This window comes from Equus przewalskii, chromosome 1 (genome assembly GCF_037783145.1).
Source record: "Equus przewalskii isolate Varuska chromosome 1, EquPr2, whole genome shotgun sequence".
Taxonomy (NCBI): domain Eukaryota; kingdom Metazoa; phylum Chordata; class Mammalia; order Perissodactyla; family Equidae; genus Equus; species Equus przewalskii.
In genome coordinates, this window is record NC_091831.1 from 149,493,919 (window position 1) to 149,511,219 (window position 17,301).

A 17,301-nucleotide genomic window follows, 5' to 3' on the forward strand; every position below is an offset into this window, starting at 1 on the left:
GAGTGTGGATTTAATCTAACTCAGCCAGGGCAGGCAACCCACCCTAGGGACTGGCCCCATCCAAAAGCAAGCCCTCAGGCTACTTGTCAGCCTGCATAGACTGGATGCCTGGGTCCACTGCAGACAGGCGAGTGTATCTGCCTCTATGTGACAGGGCCTGGGTGAGGACCAGGTGAACTGCAGGGGCATTGGAGGAGAGGTGGGGGCCTCTGCAGTGGGGTGACTGGGTATGCTCTAGGGGGTTGGGAAGCATGCAAGGGCCAGGACTGTGTTGACAGTGTGTCTGGACATATGCGGGGTGGGGCTTATCAGTGGGAGAAAACCTGTGCTTCACAAACAGCCACAAAGGAGATAGGCTTTGACATCCAAAGCCTGAAACAATTGGGTGCACCCATGCCTAGGCCAGCTCCACTCAACTGCAAACCTAAGAGAGCTGACAACAGCCTTGTAGGCCTGAGGCCTACAGCAATTGTAAGCCCCTGAGCCTAGCAACCAGCTACACTGGGTGCCTACCCATTTAACAGGAAAACTGCAACAGGAGTGTGCTGTTAGACCTTGCAGACATCTGTGCTGGGGCTCCCCAAACCTGATTTACAAACAGCAGCCAGGGAGGGAAAGCCTAAACTCTCTGGGTACCTGCAGTAAGAGCAACCCTGCCACAGCAGAAGGACACAAGTAGCCCACACAGGGGTCACTTTTGGATCATTTGGACTGGTGATGAGAGGGAAGCACACTACTGGGCCTCAAAAGATGTCTTTTACATAAGACCACTTCTCCAAGATCAGGAGACATAGCTGACTCACCTAATACATAGATATTAACACAGAGAAAGAGCCATAATGAGGAGGCAAAGGAACATGTTCCAAGCAGGGGAACAGGACAAAACTCCAGAAAAAGAACTATATGAAACAGAAATAAGCAATCTTCCTGAGAAAGAGTTCAAACAAAAACTCATAATTATGGTCACTGATCTTGGGAGATGATTGAATGTACACAGTGAGAGCATCAACAAAGAATTGGAAAATATGAAAAAGAACCAATCAGAAATGAAGAAAACAATACTGGAAGTGAAAAATTCACTAGAGGGACTCAATATCAGAGTAGATGATACAGAAGAACGGATAGTGAGCTGGAAGAAAGACTAGAGGAAATCTCTCAAGCTGAACAGATAAAAGAAAAAAGAATTAAAAAGAATGAGAACAGTCTAAGGGACCTCTGGGATAGTATCAAGCACACTGACATTTATATTATAGGTGTCCCAGAAGGAGAAGAGAGAGACAAAGGGGCAGGGAATCTATTTGCAGAAATAATAGTTGAAAACTTTCCTAACCTAAGGAAGAAAACAGACATCCAAGTACAGGAAGCAAAGAGAGCACCAAACAAGATAAAATCAAAGAGGGCCACACCAAGACACATTATAATTAAAATGTCCAAGATTAAAGATAAAGAGGGAATCCTAAAAGCTGCAAAAGAAAGGCAACAAGTAACATACAAAGGAAAGCCCATAAGGCTATCAGTGGACTTCTCAGCCAAAACGCTACAGGCTAGAAAAGAGCGGCATGACATACTTAAAGTGTTGAAAGGAAAAAACAACAGCCAAGAATACGCTATCCAGCAAGGTTATCATTCAGAATGGAAGGAGAGGTAAAGAGTTTCCCAGACAAGCAAAAATTAAAGGAGTTAATTACCAACAAACCAGATCTACAAGAAATGCTGAAGGGACTTTTATTTTTTTAAGGAAGATTAGCCCTGAGCTAACATCTGTGCCCATCTTCCTCTATTTTATATGTGGGACGCCTGCCACAGCATGGCTTGACAAGCAGTGCATAAGTCTGCACACAGGATCTGAACCAGCGAACCCCAGGCCACTGAAGCAGAATGTGGGAACTTGACTGCTGTGCCACTGGCCCAGCCCAGAAGAGACTTATTTAACTGGGAAAGAGAAGACCACAATTAGGAACAAGAAAATTATTTAAAAAACCAAAACAAAACAGACAATAAAATTATTGGTAAAGCAAAAATATAGTAAAGGTAGAAGATCGACCATCTATGAAGATAATATGAAGGTTAAAAGACAAAAGTACTAAAATTTCTATTTCAATGATAAGAGGATAATGGATAGAAACACACAAAATAAGAGAACAGATATGATTTCAAAAACATAAAATGTAGGAGGAGGGGAGTAAAAGAGTAGAGCTTTTAGAAAGAGGTCAAACTAAAGAGGCCATCAACTCAATATAGATTGCTATAGATGTAGAATATTATAAGTGAACCTCATGGTAATCACAAACCAGAAACCTATAATAAATAAACAAACAAGTTAGAGAAATGAAATCAAACATATTACTAAAGGAAGCCATCAAACCACAAGGGAAGAGAGCAAGAGAGGAAGAAAGGAACAGAGAAGAACTACTAAAAACATGCACAAAAAAAGCAACAAAATAGCTATAGATGCATTTTTATCAATGGCTACTTTAAATGTCAATGGACTAAATGCTCCAATCAAAAGGCATAGGGTGGCTGATTGGATAAAAAAACAAGACCCTTATATATGCTGCATACGAGAGACACATTTCAGAGTTAAAGACACTCACAAACTGAAAGTGAAGGGATGGAAAAAGATACTCCATGCAAATGGCAAAACAAAAAAGAAAGCTGGGGTAGCAATACCTATATCAGATTTAATACCTATCCCTCTCAAACTCTTCCAAAGATCTGAAGAGACGGGGAAGCTTCCTAACTCATTTTATGAAGCCAACATTATCATGATACCAAAACCAGACAAGAACAACACAAAAAGAGAAAATTACAGGCCAACATCTCTGAAGAAAGTCTGTGCAATAATTCTCTAGAAAATACCAGCAAATTGAATACAACAATACATTAAAAAGATCATACACTATGATCAAGTGGGATTTATTCCAGAGATGCAGGGATGGTTCAACATTCACAAATCAATTAATGTGATAGACCATATTAATAAAATGAAGACTAAAAATCACATGATCATCTCAATAGATGCAGAGAAAGCATTTGACAAGATACAGCATCCATTTATGATAAAAAATCTAAATAAAATGGGTATAGAAGGAAAAAACCTCAGCATAATAAAGGCCATATATGACAAACCCACAGCTAATATCATTCTCAATGGAGAAAAACTGAAAATTATCCCTCTAAGAATAGGAACCAGATAATGATGCCCACTTTCACTACTCTTATTTAACATAGTATTGGAAGTCCTAGCCAGAGCAATCAGGTAAGAAAAAGAAATGAAAGGAATCCAAATTGGAAAAGAAGAAATGAAATTGTCACTATTTGCAGATGACATGATTTTATATATAGAAAACCCTAAAGAATTCACTAAAAAACTTAAATTAAAACTAAAAAACAATAAATTAGTACAGTCAAGTTGCAGGATACAAAGTCAACATACAAAAATCAGTTGTGTTTCTGTATGCTAACAACAAAGTAGCAGAAAGAGAAATTAAGAATACAATCCCATTTGCAATTGCAACAAAAAGAATAAAATACCTAGGAATAAACTCAACCAAAGAAGTGAAAGATCTGTATGCTGAAAACTATAAAACATTGTTGAAAGAAATTGAAGAAGACACAAAGAAATGGAAAGATACTCTGTGCTCTTGGATTGGAAGAGTTAACATAGTTTAAATTGTCTATACGTCCTAAAGCAATCTACAGATTCAATGCAATCCCTATCAAAATTCCAACAACATTTTTCACAGACGTAGAACAAAGAATCTTAAAATTTATATGGAACACCAAAAGACCCTGAATAGCCAAAGGAATCCTGAGAAAAAAGAACAAAGCTGGAGGTATCACACTCCCTGATTCCAAAGTATACTACAAAGCGATAGTAACCAAAACAGCATGGTACTGGCACAAAATCAGACACACAGATCAATGAAACAGAATCAAGAGCCAAGAAATAAACCCACACATCTATGGACAGCCAATTTTCGACAAGGGACCAAGAACATACAATGGAGAAAGGAAAGTCTCTTCAATAAATCATGCTGGGAAAACTGGACAGCCACATGCAAAAGACACTATCTTACACCATGCAAAAAAATCAACTCAAAAGGATTAAGGACTTGAATTTAAAACCTGAAACCGTCAAATTTCTAGAAGAAAACATAGGAAGTATGCTCTTTGACATTGGTCTTAGCAGCATTTTTTCAAGTACTGTGTCTGACTCGGCAAAAGAAACAATAGAAAAAATAAACAAATGGGACTACATGAAACTGAAAACCTTCTTCACAGCAAAGGAAACCATCAACAAAACAAAAAGACATCCTAACAATTGGGAGAACATATTTGCAAACCATATATCATACAAGGGATTAATATCCAAAATATACAAAGAACTCATACATCTCAACAACAAAAAAGCCAACAACTCAATTAAGAAATGAGTAAAAGATCTGAACAGACATTTCTCCAGGAAATATATATGGATGGCCAGCAGGCACGTGAAAATATTTTCAACGTCATTAACTATCAGGGAAATGCAAATCAAAACTACAATGAGATATCACCTCTTTCCGGTCAGAATGGCTGTAATTAACAACACGGGAAACAACAAGTGTTGGAAAGGATGTGGAGAGACAGGAACTCTCATATTCTGCTGGTGGGAGTGCAAACTGGTGCAGCCACTATGGAAAACAGTATGGAGTTTCCTCCGAAAATTAGGAATAGGTCTACCATATGATCCAGCTATTCCTCTGCTGGGTATTTATCTAAAGAACTTGAAAACACAAATGCAAATAAGGATACATGCACCCCTATGTTCATTGCAGCCTTATTCACAGTAGCCAAGACTTGGAAGCAACCTACGTGCCCAGCAAGGCATGAATGGATAAAGAAGATGTGGTATATATACACAATGGAATACTACTCAGCCATAAGAAACGATGAAATCCTCCCATTTGGACAACATTGATGGACTTTGAGGGTATTATGCTGAGTGAAGTAAGTCAGAGGGAGAAAGTAAAAAACCGTATGATCTCACTCATGAATAGAAGATGAAAAGAATGGCAAACACACAGATAGAGACAGAGATTGGATTGGTGGTTACCAGAGGGAAGGGGGGAGGGAGGAGGGCGAAAGGGATGATTAGGCACATGCTTGTGGTGATGGATTGTAATTGGTCCTTGGGTGGTGAGCATGACGTAATCTACACAGAATTTGAAATATATTACAATGTACACCTGAAAGTTATATAATGTTACAATCCAATGTTACTGCAATAAAAAATTAATTAATTTAAAAAGACACCAAAAAATTCGTATTTGCTATGTCTGCGAAAAGTGAGATTCTAGGGTCATATAAATGTAGAAACAATTAACAAGCAGAATAAAAGTACAGTCCATAATTGGAAACATAATTTCAAGATGCTTTTTTCTACTTTAAGGGTGTATATCCTTCTATTTGTCGTTCTTTGTAAAACATAAGTAAAAATTTGAACTGCTTTTAATTGCACTTGGCAGACTGTTTCTCTTTGAATGTAATTTTATGCTTAGATGGAATTACATGGAGTCCTGTCTTTTATTAGGGTTACTTATGAGTTTTCACCATCCTGTGTTACTCTTTAAAAAGGGTTCTAGAGATGGGAGAGCATTTTTAATTCAGGGTTTGTGGAAGGTTATATTCTGCTATATGGTGACTGAAAGACAAAGGTCTCTGAATTTCCTAATTAACCACAAGTTATTTATACACTGGAAATGCAAACCACATGGTTTAAAGTTTAAAAATTGCTAGTACTTTTCACTAGATTCATGAAAAAAGTTAGACAATAAAAATTCTTGGTAGAATGCATGGGGTGATAGGTTAAGAACTTAATCTAAGATTGTAAGTTTAGTAGTCAAGTTTGAGCTCCAACAATATGTCCATTGCCACCATATTGCTGTACATTTCAAGCTTCAGCCTGCAGATCTATTGTTCAGAAAATAGATGTACATTGTTCTGTCCTTATTCTGTTACTCAAGAACAACGCAAAAAGGAGTGAAACATTTCAACAATTGTAAAAGGTTTGGGAAACGTGCAGTCTCCAGCATTTGGTAATTTCCCCACTCCCTGCCAAACATACATTCAAGCACTCCAGAAGCAAGCAAGTAATATCATTTTTTCCCCTGAACCAAATTTCTGAGCAATTGTCTCATTTCTCTGCTTACTTCAACTGAATGTAAAAGGTGACTCAATGAGAACACTGCTTGTGATGTGTCTGGGAAAACTACATAGGGGAGGAAAACACACCTGTTATGGAAACATCTGTGGCCATTCCCAAGGAAAACAATAAGCAGGATTGGCATGTACATATCAGTGCCAGATGGTACTCCATATCCCTAACCACAGTGGTCATGCCCATTTGTCCAGTAGAGGACTATTGCACCCCCTGAATTTGCTCACTTGTACCCTGATCCTGTTGGAACAGTAGGCTATGGCCTACCGGTGGGAAAGTACACTATATGCCACAGAGGTTGGACCTATATCCTAGGATTTAGCAAGTAAACCCCCGGAGTAACCACCTTTACTCACTGCATGTCCTAATGACCCCTTTCAGTCTCATATATTGTTCTTCAGAAATAGTGCTAACTACTTTACTAGTCTGCTTGGGCTGCCATAACAAAAAACCGTAGACGGGATGGCTTAGCAACAGAAATTAATTTTTCCACAGTTCTGGAGACTGAAAGTTTGAGATCAGGGTGTCGGCATGGGCATCGTCAGTTTCTGGTGAGAGCTTTCTTTCTGGCTTGCAGATGGCCACCTTCTTGCTGTGTCCTAACAAGGTAGAGATCTCTCTCTCTGTATCTCTCTTTCTCCCCTCTTCTTATGAGGCCACCAACATTAAAAAATGTATATACTTACGGCTGGCCTGGTGGTGTAGCGTTTAAGTTCACGTGCTCTGCTTTGGTAGCCCGGAGTTCTCAGGTTTGGATCCCAGGTGCAGACCTAGCACCCCTTGTCAAGCCATGCTGTGGTGGCATCCCACATAAAATAGAGGAAGGTTGGCACAGATATGAGCTCAGTGACAATCTTCCTCAAGCAAAACGATGGTGATTGGCAGCAGATGTTAGCTCAGGGCCAATCTTCCTCACACACACAAAAACGTGAACACTTATCTCCACATTCTTAAAGACTGAGCTCAGCCAGGATCTCCTCTACAAAGTCTAATCTGAGCCCTTAGTTTGAGCTAAGTGTTCTTGTAATTCCAACCTATAAACACATAATAAAACTGTTCAAATGATGTTGAAGATTCCATGAACCCAGGGACAGTGCCTTATTGATTATTGTATTCCCAAAGCTTAGCATAGTGCCTGGTACATAAGAGGTTTTCAATAAATTCTAGGCTGTTGCTAGAATAAAATTAAATCAGAAGCAGGCAGCATTGAATTGGTGATTTCATATTTTAAGTAGTATTAATTGCCTGCCTATATGGACAATAAAAGCAACAGCAACAAAAATATCCTGCCAATAAATTGGTCATTTTACTAGTTGCCTTGAAGAGCCTTGTAAATATTATGGAACATGTTTCCTATTCCAGTATGAGCCAGAAAACTAAACTCGGTAACTTCATGTGAAGCATCTTCAGTTCTTTTATATTCAGAACCATTGGAGTGAGACATGTTAAATCAGTCAAATGAGAAATTCCTCATTTCCACCTTTATGTATCTCCTGGGTTTTCCCTTGTTCACCCAGTCACCTGCAAAAATCATCAAATGTTCAAATTCATAGTATGTGACTCAGTGACCCTGAACCTCTTGGTGGCCTGGAGTGAACATGGAATGCTCTCATTTAGCACCTGGAACTCAGTCAGATATTAGTTTTCCTGCACTGAAATCGTCTGATGCCAGTGAAGAGGGAAGTCAGAAACAGAGATCAGAAAATTCTGGCCACCCCCTCGCAATATGATGACTGAGTCACTGACAGAAAGGGGGCTGGAAGCTGAGTTTCTCTCGCCTAAGTCCTTTTATGCCAGTTATTAAAATTTGTTACTTCTCAGAGCTATGGAATTGAAGACTACTTCATTGAGATGATGAAGAGTTTAGACTCTAAAATGTCCCCCTGCATCTCTGTCAGGCAGTGTGAGCCCCAAATGGGACAGGAGTCAACTTTCTGATGTTCATACTCTGTATAATGCATGTTCCACCCCAGAGACTGAGTTTTCTGTGCAAAGAGCTATGCCAATCCCTTGAAAATCCTTGAGTTGCATGTTTCCTTGTTTATGACTTCTCCGTATAGTCGGTTCTGCTTCAACTCATTTGAAAGGGACATCTGTTGGATGATTTGACGTGGTATCTGTGTTTGCTGCAAGTCTGCTCTGACAGGTCAATGTAAAAGAACCCGGGGAGGGAGAGCTCAGTCACATGCTGAGTGGCTCTCAAGTGCAGGAACAGATTTGAGAGGATTATCCAAGACAATGACTTCCAGATCAAACTAGGCCATGGAGTTAGCCACAGGGCTCTGCAAATTCTTTGTGGCTCAGTCCTCTGGGGTGTCCTGTCACCATGCTTGCCAATAATGAATTTTACTTCCATGCGGGAGCTTTCAGGTCTTCTTGAGATACTTTAAAGCCATATGCATTTCAGTCACTTCAGACATCATCCTGCTCCTTAACTTGAAGAACAGTCTAGTAAGTCAGTGAGGTTTGCCACAGCATCAAACCTCCTTTTAAATCCACATCTATTGAACAACTACGATTCTGGATAGTTGATTCATGAGTATTTCGTGCTAAGGAATAATGGGGGTAGTCTGAGGAAATTAAATCCACACAAGCAATTCCCAAACTTTATTTCGTTCCATGTTTGAATACTCTCTAATGCCAAATGTTTTTACCAGACCTGTAACATATAGCAAAATCAGCTGATATGACTGTCCTTTTCTTTCTTCCTTCATCTTTCACTTCTCTGGTGTGGTGCTAACTGTAGAGAAGTCACCAAAAAGAGGTGGCGAGAGAAAACAAAAATCAAAGATCACAATCCATTTTTCTCTCCCCTGGTAATCCTATTTCTAAGGCAGTCACTGCTTCTCAGAAAGGTTAAGCCCAGCTCAGTCAGAGGTGGGACTGGAAACCTTGGTGACACTATGACACATGACAGACCTATCTAAATAGACAGTCAGGTTACAAATAGCTGGCTCTGAATATCTTCTTTAAAAACGTCTATTCTCTTGGCATAATTATAAGACTGAATCCCCAGGAAAGCCTGCGTTGAAGCACCACATTGCTTAAGAGTATGATATTACCTTGCATAGTTTTATTCTCCAATATTATGGAACGATGTAAAAAATATCCAGCTGCCTTGTGAAGTCTAGAAGGAGCCAGAGCTACTGTTTCTTGATAGAAAGAGTAACAAGGCAGCCCTTCTGAGCCCTCTGAAGACCCTAAATTCACACCTCCCAACTACCCAAGTGGTATTCTATAAATAACTGGATTCTGGTCTATAGAATTGTTTCTACATATGAAAAAAATCAGTTTTGGAATATGAGTTACCACCAGCCAGATTTCTGTTCATTAAATACCTACCAGCACCAGACTCTCCATTAGATACATCACCGGTGCTCTTTCATTCAGTTTTCACCAGGAAACTTGTAAGTCTTGTGCACATTTTACAGAGGAGGAAAATGAAGCATAGGGGGGATTCAGTAACTAGTCCAAGGCAACCCCTATATCAAGTGGGGGAACCTGGAGTGGAGTTCAAGTCTGAATGAAGCTTCTTGACATCAGAACCTTTTCTCTGTTCTGCTCATTAAAGTGTCCCCAAATGCCTGGAAGAGTGCCTGGCAAATTGTAGATACTCAATGTACATTTGACAAAGATTCCAGCACATGTACTCCTAACCATTATTCTATACTGTCTCACCTGGGTCTTCACTCCAGTCCTGTGCCTGCCTCTCTCTCCCACCGTCTTTCAGAGGGAGATGGAGGCCAGGGCTGCATCAGCCTGCTGTAGGAAGCTATGCATCTGTAGACATTCTGCTGGAGGAACACAGCAGTGGTCAGGAAGTTGTCTCCCCAGGTCTGATAACCTCCTTCCCTCTCTCTCTCTCTTCTTTCCTCTGTCCCTTCCTCCTTCTCACTACGATTCTCTGAGTCCTTGCTATGTGGGCTGAGCATTGGAGATTCATATGAACAAAGTCTGTCCTCACACAAATTATTGGTTAAATTATAGGTAGGATGAGTGCTTTGACAGAAAGTTTGAAGGTGTTATAGAAGCACACAACAAGAGAACCCAACTTATACTTTGAGCTCAGGGAAGACCTTGGAAATTTAAACTTTAAGATGAGACATAACAAATGCTGGCAAGGATGTGGAGAAAGGGGAACACTTGTGCACTGTTGGTGGGAATGTAAACTGGTGTGACCACTGTGGAAAACAGTATGGAGGTTCCTCAAAAACTTAAAAGTAGAATGACCATATGATCCAGCAATCCCACTTCTGGGTACATATCCAAAGGAGATGAAATCATTATCTCTATGAGATGTCTATATTCCCATGTTCACTGCAGTATTATTCATGCTAGCAGAGGTATGGAGACAACCTCAGTATCTGTTGATAAGTGAATGGATAAAGAAATTGAGCTATATATACAATGGAATATTATTCACCCTTAAAAAGATAGGAAATCCTGCCATTTGTGGCAACATGAACATGGAGGGCATTATGCTAAGTGAGATAAGCTGGACAGAAAAACAAATACTGTGTGGTATTGCTTAAATGTGGAATCTAAAAAAAAACGTCAAAGTCAGAAACAGAGAGTAGAATGGGTGATTGTTAGAGGTTAAGGGTGGGAGAAATGAGCAGAGGTTGACAAAAGCATACAAGCTTTCAGCTATAAGATTAATAATGTCTCAGGATCTAATGTATAATATGGTGACTATAGTTGATAACACTGAATTGTATAATTGAAATTTGCTGAGAGTAGAACTTAAATGTTCTCACCCCCCACCCTCCCATAAAAGACATCTATGTGAGATGATGAATGTGTTAATTCAATTCTGGGTATCCTTTTGTAATGTATACATATATCAAAACATCATGTTGTACACTTTAAATATTTTACAATTTTGTCAGTTGTACCTTAACAAAGCTGGGAGAAAAAAAGAATGATGAGAGTTCTCAAAGGTTAGCCTGGGATCCCTGGAGGTCCTACCTAGGACACTTTAAGGGGTTCAGGAGTCAAACCTATCTTCATAATAATGCTAAGAAGTGATTAGCCATTTCCGTTCTCATTCTCTTACAAGTGTGCAGCGGAGTTTTCCAGAGTCTACATGACGTATGCTGTCACCACGGATTGACTGTAGAAGCAGACATGAAAATCCATCTGTCTTCTATTAAGCCACACATTAAAAAGATTTGCAAAAATGTAAAACAATGCCACTCTTCCCACTAATGTATTTTTGGTTTTGGAAAACGTAGTTATTCCTCATAAAATATATTATTTAGGTTTAAATGGAATCAGCTTACCATGTTATTTTTAAATGAATTAAATATTTAAAAATTTCTCAGTTTTAATTTATAACGTGTAGATATCCATAGGTAGAGGGATAGTGAAGGTTTTTAAGCAGGCTGGAGTGGTTCAGATTTGCTATGAAACAAAGGAAGGAAGGAAGAGGAGAGAGGAGGGATGGAAGGAGGTTGAGAGGAAAAGAAGGAGAAAGGAGGGAGGGAGAGAAGAAGGGAGGGAGGAAAGGAAGGTCAGTAAAGAGGTTTTGGGGAAAACTTGGTAAGCCAGGAGGTGGGGGCAGTAGGATTGGGTAGAAGAGAATGGATTTACATGACATCGAAGAAGGAGAATCTAGAGAACTTACTGTTTGGCTATCAGTAGAGAGAGAAGTTACTGCTTAAGAAGGAATGAATTCTCACAGGGGACTTCAGTCCCACAGCTTGGTTTTAAATCCTAGTGCTACCCTACTAGTTCCATGACCATGGGCCAGTTATTTCACCTCCATAAGCTGCAATTTTCTCATTGGAAAATAGAAATAGGGATAAGAGCCACACTTTGTATGGTTGTTGAAATGATTTAAAAAAGTAAACATATCTAATGTAATAACTGGAATATCGTAATTATTTAATGATTATTAGTTTCTTTATTATTGATTATTTATGATTATTAGTTCCTTAACGTCTCTTTAAATTCACTTTCTTCCTAACCACTTTTAGATGGAGCGGGGAAGCTGTCAGTGTTCCTCAGGAATCGAATGAAGTTCTTGGCAGGGAGCGTCTACACGGTTTGTGAAAGCTTCTCCTGTGATTCCTAGACACCAGTGGAGAGGTGCTTTCCTCGACCCCTAGCAAGCTGTCTCTGTCTCTGTCTCTCACCTTGAGGGCTGTGCTATCATTTCAATTCAGTTCACTTGTGCTGTGGGCTCCCTTTTAACTTGAAGCTTTGTCCTGATTCTCTTCTTCCACAGTCTGATTCTCAGTACCCTTTGCTGTGTTTCCAAAGTCTTAAATAGCCTTGTGTATTTCCATGCCTTGCCATGTCCCCAGCTTTGCACAGCTCTCTTCCCCAGCAACCACCATCTACAGACAAAATAACTTAGGAGGAGAGTTCAGACACAGTCTTTAAGTGATTATGAATAAAAAGTGGTCATCCTTAAGGAAAATCACATAACTGGGGCCTGAGCTGCCTCCTGTGTTGTTTTTACTCTCTTTTGAAAGGCTGTTCTCAAATGAATTGACATGAGAGTTTGGGGTGGTATTTCTTTGAGGGCCTAGGGGAAAAGGGGACAGTGAGCTGCAAGGTCATAGGACCATGAGAATGTTTTGCATTTTGTCAAGGGGCCCTTAGAACAGAGAAGCAGAGCCCAGGAGGTGAACAGAGGAGAGCATGGGTCTGGCAGTCTGCCCTGCAACAATGAGCTTTGTCTGCACGCAGGTTCCCAACTTGCAGACGGTACCCATTTGAATAGAGCCCATTGTTTACCACTTGGGTGGAAAACAGAGGAAATAGGCCAATGAGTCAGGAATTTTTCTAAGTGTTTCAGAGAAATATAAACAAAACCAGGAGTTGAAGAGAAGATGAAACGGATAAGGACAAATAAGGTCTGCTTGATGTTAATGATGCTCTTCAGTCTTTGCTGAGAGCCTGTCATTCCTGGGCTGCAGATTCTAACCTTGAACCTGAATCCAATAGGGAAGCAAATTCCACTCTAGGGAGAGACTCTGACTAAAATCTAATCTCAGGTAGTTTGAAGTAGTCGATCCTCCTCTTTTCTCCATTTGAAGTCCATTTGTTCAGACTCAGGGATAAAGTTTACTGGAATCATGGACAATTTTACTCTTTTAGAGGGAGAATAGATCTGTGAACTGTGGGGTAAACCGGCTATTTGGTAGGTAAGGGTAGGGCAAAGGAGGTGGACAAGAGGATGAAAAAGGATCACAGTAGTGGGACAGCCCTAAAAATGCAACTTAGTAACTAGATATTGTTGGAATTTTCCAGCTGGATTCTTCAAGTTAATTGGCCCTGTGATAGAGACCACAATAAAGATGCCAAAATCAAGGCACAAAAAGATTCAATAACAAAATAAAAATAAAGGACATTTGCTCAAAATCCTTTCCTCTTCATAGAGGTTGAGGAAAAGAGAGAGGGGATTACAGGGTGTGTAATTTTTTTTTTTTTTTTAAGTGTAGCGACTGACCAGCAAGTGACATAAGCTTAGTCTTACCCTGGTGCTACTCCATGACCTGATTTCCTGAGCTGCAGATGCTCAGACTGACATTTCATTTTCCTATGGCTCGGCGCTTAGTGTAGGAACAGTCTTTCCATTGTGTCATCTCAGTTGGGAAAAATGCATGGTGGTGATATGAATGCCACTGAAAAGAAGGAAATGACTTGGTGTCCGTGGCAAAGACTCAACTATGCTCTCCTGAAAACTCCAGTTCGCAATTCAAACTTGATTCATTTTCTTTTTTTATTTTCAGTAGCTTTGTTTTCAAATTGGTTACAAAGGAATAAAATCCAGAAATTACAGAAAAATCCCAAGGAAGAAAATGGAAACAATCTGTAATCTAACTCCCAACATAGTGTGCTGCTGTCTATCTTTTCATATTCCATAATTAATGGAAGATTTTGTACTATTTAGTAACCTGCCTTTGTCGTCTATCATTCATTTCACAATTTTTATATCACTGTATATTATATTCTTCCTCAACATAATTTCAAAGCCTGTAAAACATTTTTAAATAGTTCTCTATTTTTCACTGTTAATATTAACTTCAAATTTTCACTATTAAAATAATGAAATTTCATAAGGAGCATTGATTTATTTGTTATTCAACAAATATTTCTTGGGTACCTACCATGTGCAAATCATGAAATTAGGCATTATTTGTAGCTGGCAAAAGGATAAATTAAGACACAAATAGTCCATTCCTTAAGGGACTCAGTGAAAAGGGGCTAATCTTTCCTCAATGATAGTAACTGTTTAAGAGGTGCCTTTTCCTCTTCTTTGATTTTCAGGTCCCTTTGTAGTTTCTGTAAATCCAGCTCATAAAACCAACTCCTGGGGCTTATTTGGTCCATCTTCTTTCTTCCAGACAGTATTGTGTAACAGTCCAATTAAATTATCTGGGGTTGATTTGTCAGAGATTTCAACTCATAAACTTCATATAGAAGTTAGAAAACATTCAAAATAGTATTACAACGATTATGATTGGTATACTTTTGTAGCAATAAATAGAAACTGCACAGAGAAATAGCTGAAACTTAATTCCATTATAATCAGGAAAGCAGCATAATCATATTTAGCTCAGAAACTCTGGGTTGCACAACATAACTGAAACTGGGGCTTCACAGCAGGATAGCTGGGTTTCCAACTCAAATGGCTGTCACAACCTTACTTTTTTGGGGCACTGAAATATTTTAATGCAATCATTGGCTTTTGATTCTGCCTCTGACATCGAGGCCGCCTTTATTACCACTTGCCCAGTGGGAACGGCTGGTTTGCTCATTTGTGTAGCACATACTTCCTTTGAAGTCAAGACCATGGGAGTGATTCCATTTGAATCAGTGATTTTCTAACAGCTTCAGGATCTCAGGACGCATTTCTTAATCCTAAACAGCCTTCATAGAAAATCACATCCTTGATGTAGATGAAAAGATGAAAAAAAAATAAGGATACATTTGATTAAAAGTAGCGCAATCATGGTTGTGGTAGGCAGAATTTTAAGATGACCCCCAAGACCACTGGCCCCTGGTGTGACTCCCATGATTATGTTAAGTTATATGGTAAGAGGGAGATAGTCCTGGTGGGCCAAACTAATTCCACGAGCCCTTTAATAGCAGAGAGTTTTCTCTGGCTAGGGTTAGAAGAGGAAGTCAGAGAGATTTGAAGCATAAGAAGGACTCAACCCACCATTGCCTGCTTGGAGATGAAGGGGCCATGTGAAAAGGATAAGAAGGAAATGAATTTTATCAACAACCAGTGAACTTGGAAGAGGACCTTGAGACCCAGATGAGGACTGCAGCTGGCTGACACCTTAGTGGGAGACTTGGAGCAGAGAAACCAGCTGAGTCCATCTGGAATTCTGACCTACAGAAAGATCAGTAATAAATTTGTATTGTTTCAAGCTGCTAAGTTTGTGGTAATTTGTTACTGAGCAACAGAAAACTAATGCAGTGATCACAACAACTCAGATTTTATGTCTTACTGACAGCAGATTGGTCACACATTTACCATCAACCAGGGACATAACATTTTCAAAAATTTAAATGAGGTAAAAGTACCTTGTGTGAAACTCTTAGCTAAACCCACAAACAATAGAAGGAGACGGTGTATCAAATGAAGCCCATCATATAAGCACACTTTGGATATTAATGAAAAGCTTCTATAATTTATGATAAATTAATACATAATAGTTCAACAAATGACATCATAGAAATATATTCAGGCTGTTATTAGGGTCCAGGGGAAGCTCGCCTATCCCCATCCGGGCAGCACAGGAAGTTCTTCCCGGAGGAAGGGTGATTGCCAAGGGAAGGCGAGAGGTAACTTTCCTTATGTTTACAGGCCCAGGGAAAATCAATTTTCCTGGTGCTGTGCATGAACAAATTGGGGAGATATAGACAACTGTGATGAGCCAAGAGGAGGGGACTAGCAGACGGACAAAACAACTTGGGATTTCATTTCCTCTTCTACTCCAAGTCTTAGGATGATCATCTTAGAGAAGAATACTCTTGTCAAGACCCTTCCTCAAAAACCTCCCCAGGGAATAAAAGAAGCCTCACTCACAGGGGCTAAGGACAGCATTTTATTACTAATCTAAAGTCTGAGGGACTTTAGATGTGAGTTAATTTTAATGGAAGATACCCCTACTGGGACTCTAAATCACAGGCATCTAAGACAACCTTAAGTAAGGGCTGAATGCTAAACATCAGAGGGCCTAGAATTCACAGCCTAGAAAGGGCTATAAAAAGAAACAATTGCTGCTATCATTATTACTGCCGTTTCTTGAAATCTTCATTTATAAAATCATGGTAGCAGCCGTTCCTGTCGATCTTATTAAACAATATGGTGACAAATGAAAAGATCTCCTGAATAAGATCCTTTTTTGGAAAGAACATGTTGTGAAAATGTATAAATTGAGCCATTTCTTGTGGTGTCTTTGTGCTCTGCAAAGTGTGGAAGGCTCTAGAGCTCTCTGCATCCTTTGGAGTCTTCTGTGCTTGTGGTGAGTACACCTGCTGGAGCATGTGGAGTCAAAGGTGATTGTGGGGAAAGCCCAAGTGCCTTTGGAGGAGCCCACCTCTATCAACCCATGATTGACTGTAGGAATTAAAGGGGAGATAGAGGATTTAGACCAATGCCAAGCAAAGACCAATGGATCCATGTGGGCACAAAGAGAGACAAAGCATGCAAAAATATAACTGAGCTACAAATCATTCCCTTCACCATGCTTTCACTCTGCAAGTGATTATGAAAGTAGTTCTTCCCTCTGTCTGATGGCCCTGTTCATCAGGCTTCATGTCAATGGTTCGTGCCAATCCAAATGTTTGCCTTTATCTTATGCCATCATTGACTATTTTGCGGAAATCAGGATGTTTTTCTCTTTTCCGAGATGTCCTGTTGAGCAGGTTTTAGTATGATCAAGGAAATAGCCTTGTCCTCACTCTCACTGTTCCAGCTGCCCTGGCAGCCCTCCTGGTGCATGCGGAATGAGGTCATCTATTAGTTGGGTGCTGTCTTAACCTAAGAAAGCTGAGACAAACAGAGACGTTTCTACATCCACCATTTAGAAACAAAAACTACAGGGAAGATATTTTCAGGTATAAAGCAGTAT

At 39.7% G+C, this 17,301-nt stretch overlaps 1 long non-coding RNA gene across 2 annotated transcripts in view; it reads left to right on the forward strand.

Moving 5' to 3' along the window:
- Nucleotides 1-15,599, forward strand: part of LOC139084147 (uncharacterized) — a 33,574-nt gene extending 17,975 nt beyond the window's left edge. Inside the window, exons 2-3 of one of the 2 annotated variants that reach the window (XR_011541502.1) lie at nucleotides 12,181-12,292; nucleotides 15,326-15,599. This is a non-coding gene — a long non-coding RNA (uncharacterized lncRNA). The remainder of the gene's footprint in view (nucleotides 1-12,180; nucleotides 12,293-15,325) is intronic. The other variant, XR_011541501.1, reaches the window with a different exon arrangement.
- Nucleotides 15,600-17,301: the final 1,702 nt, after the last annotated feature.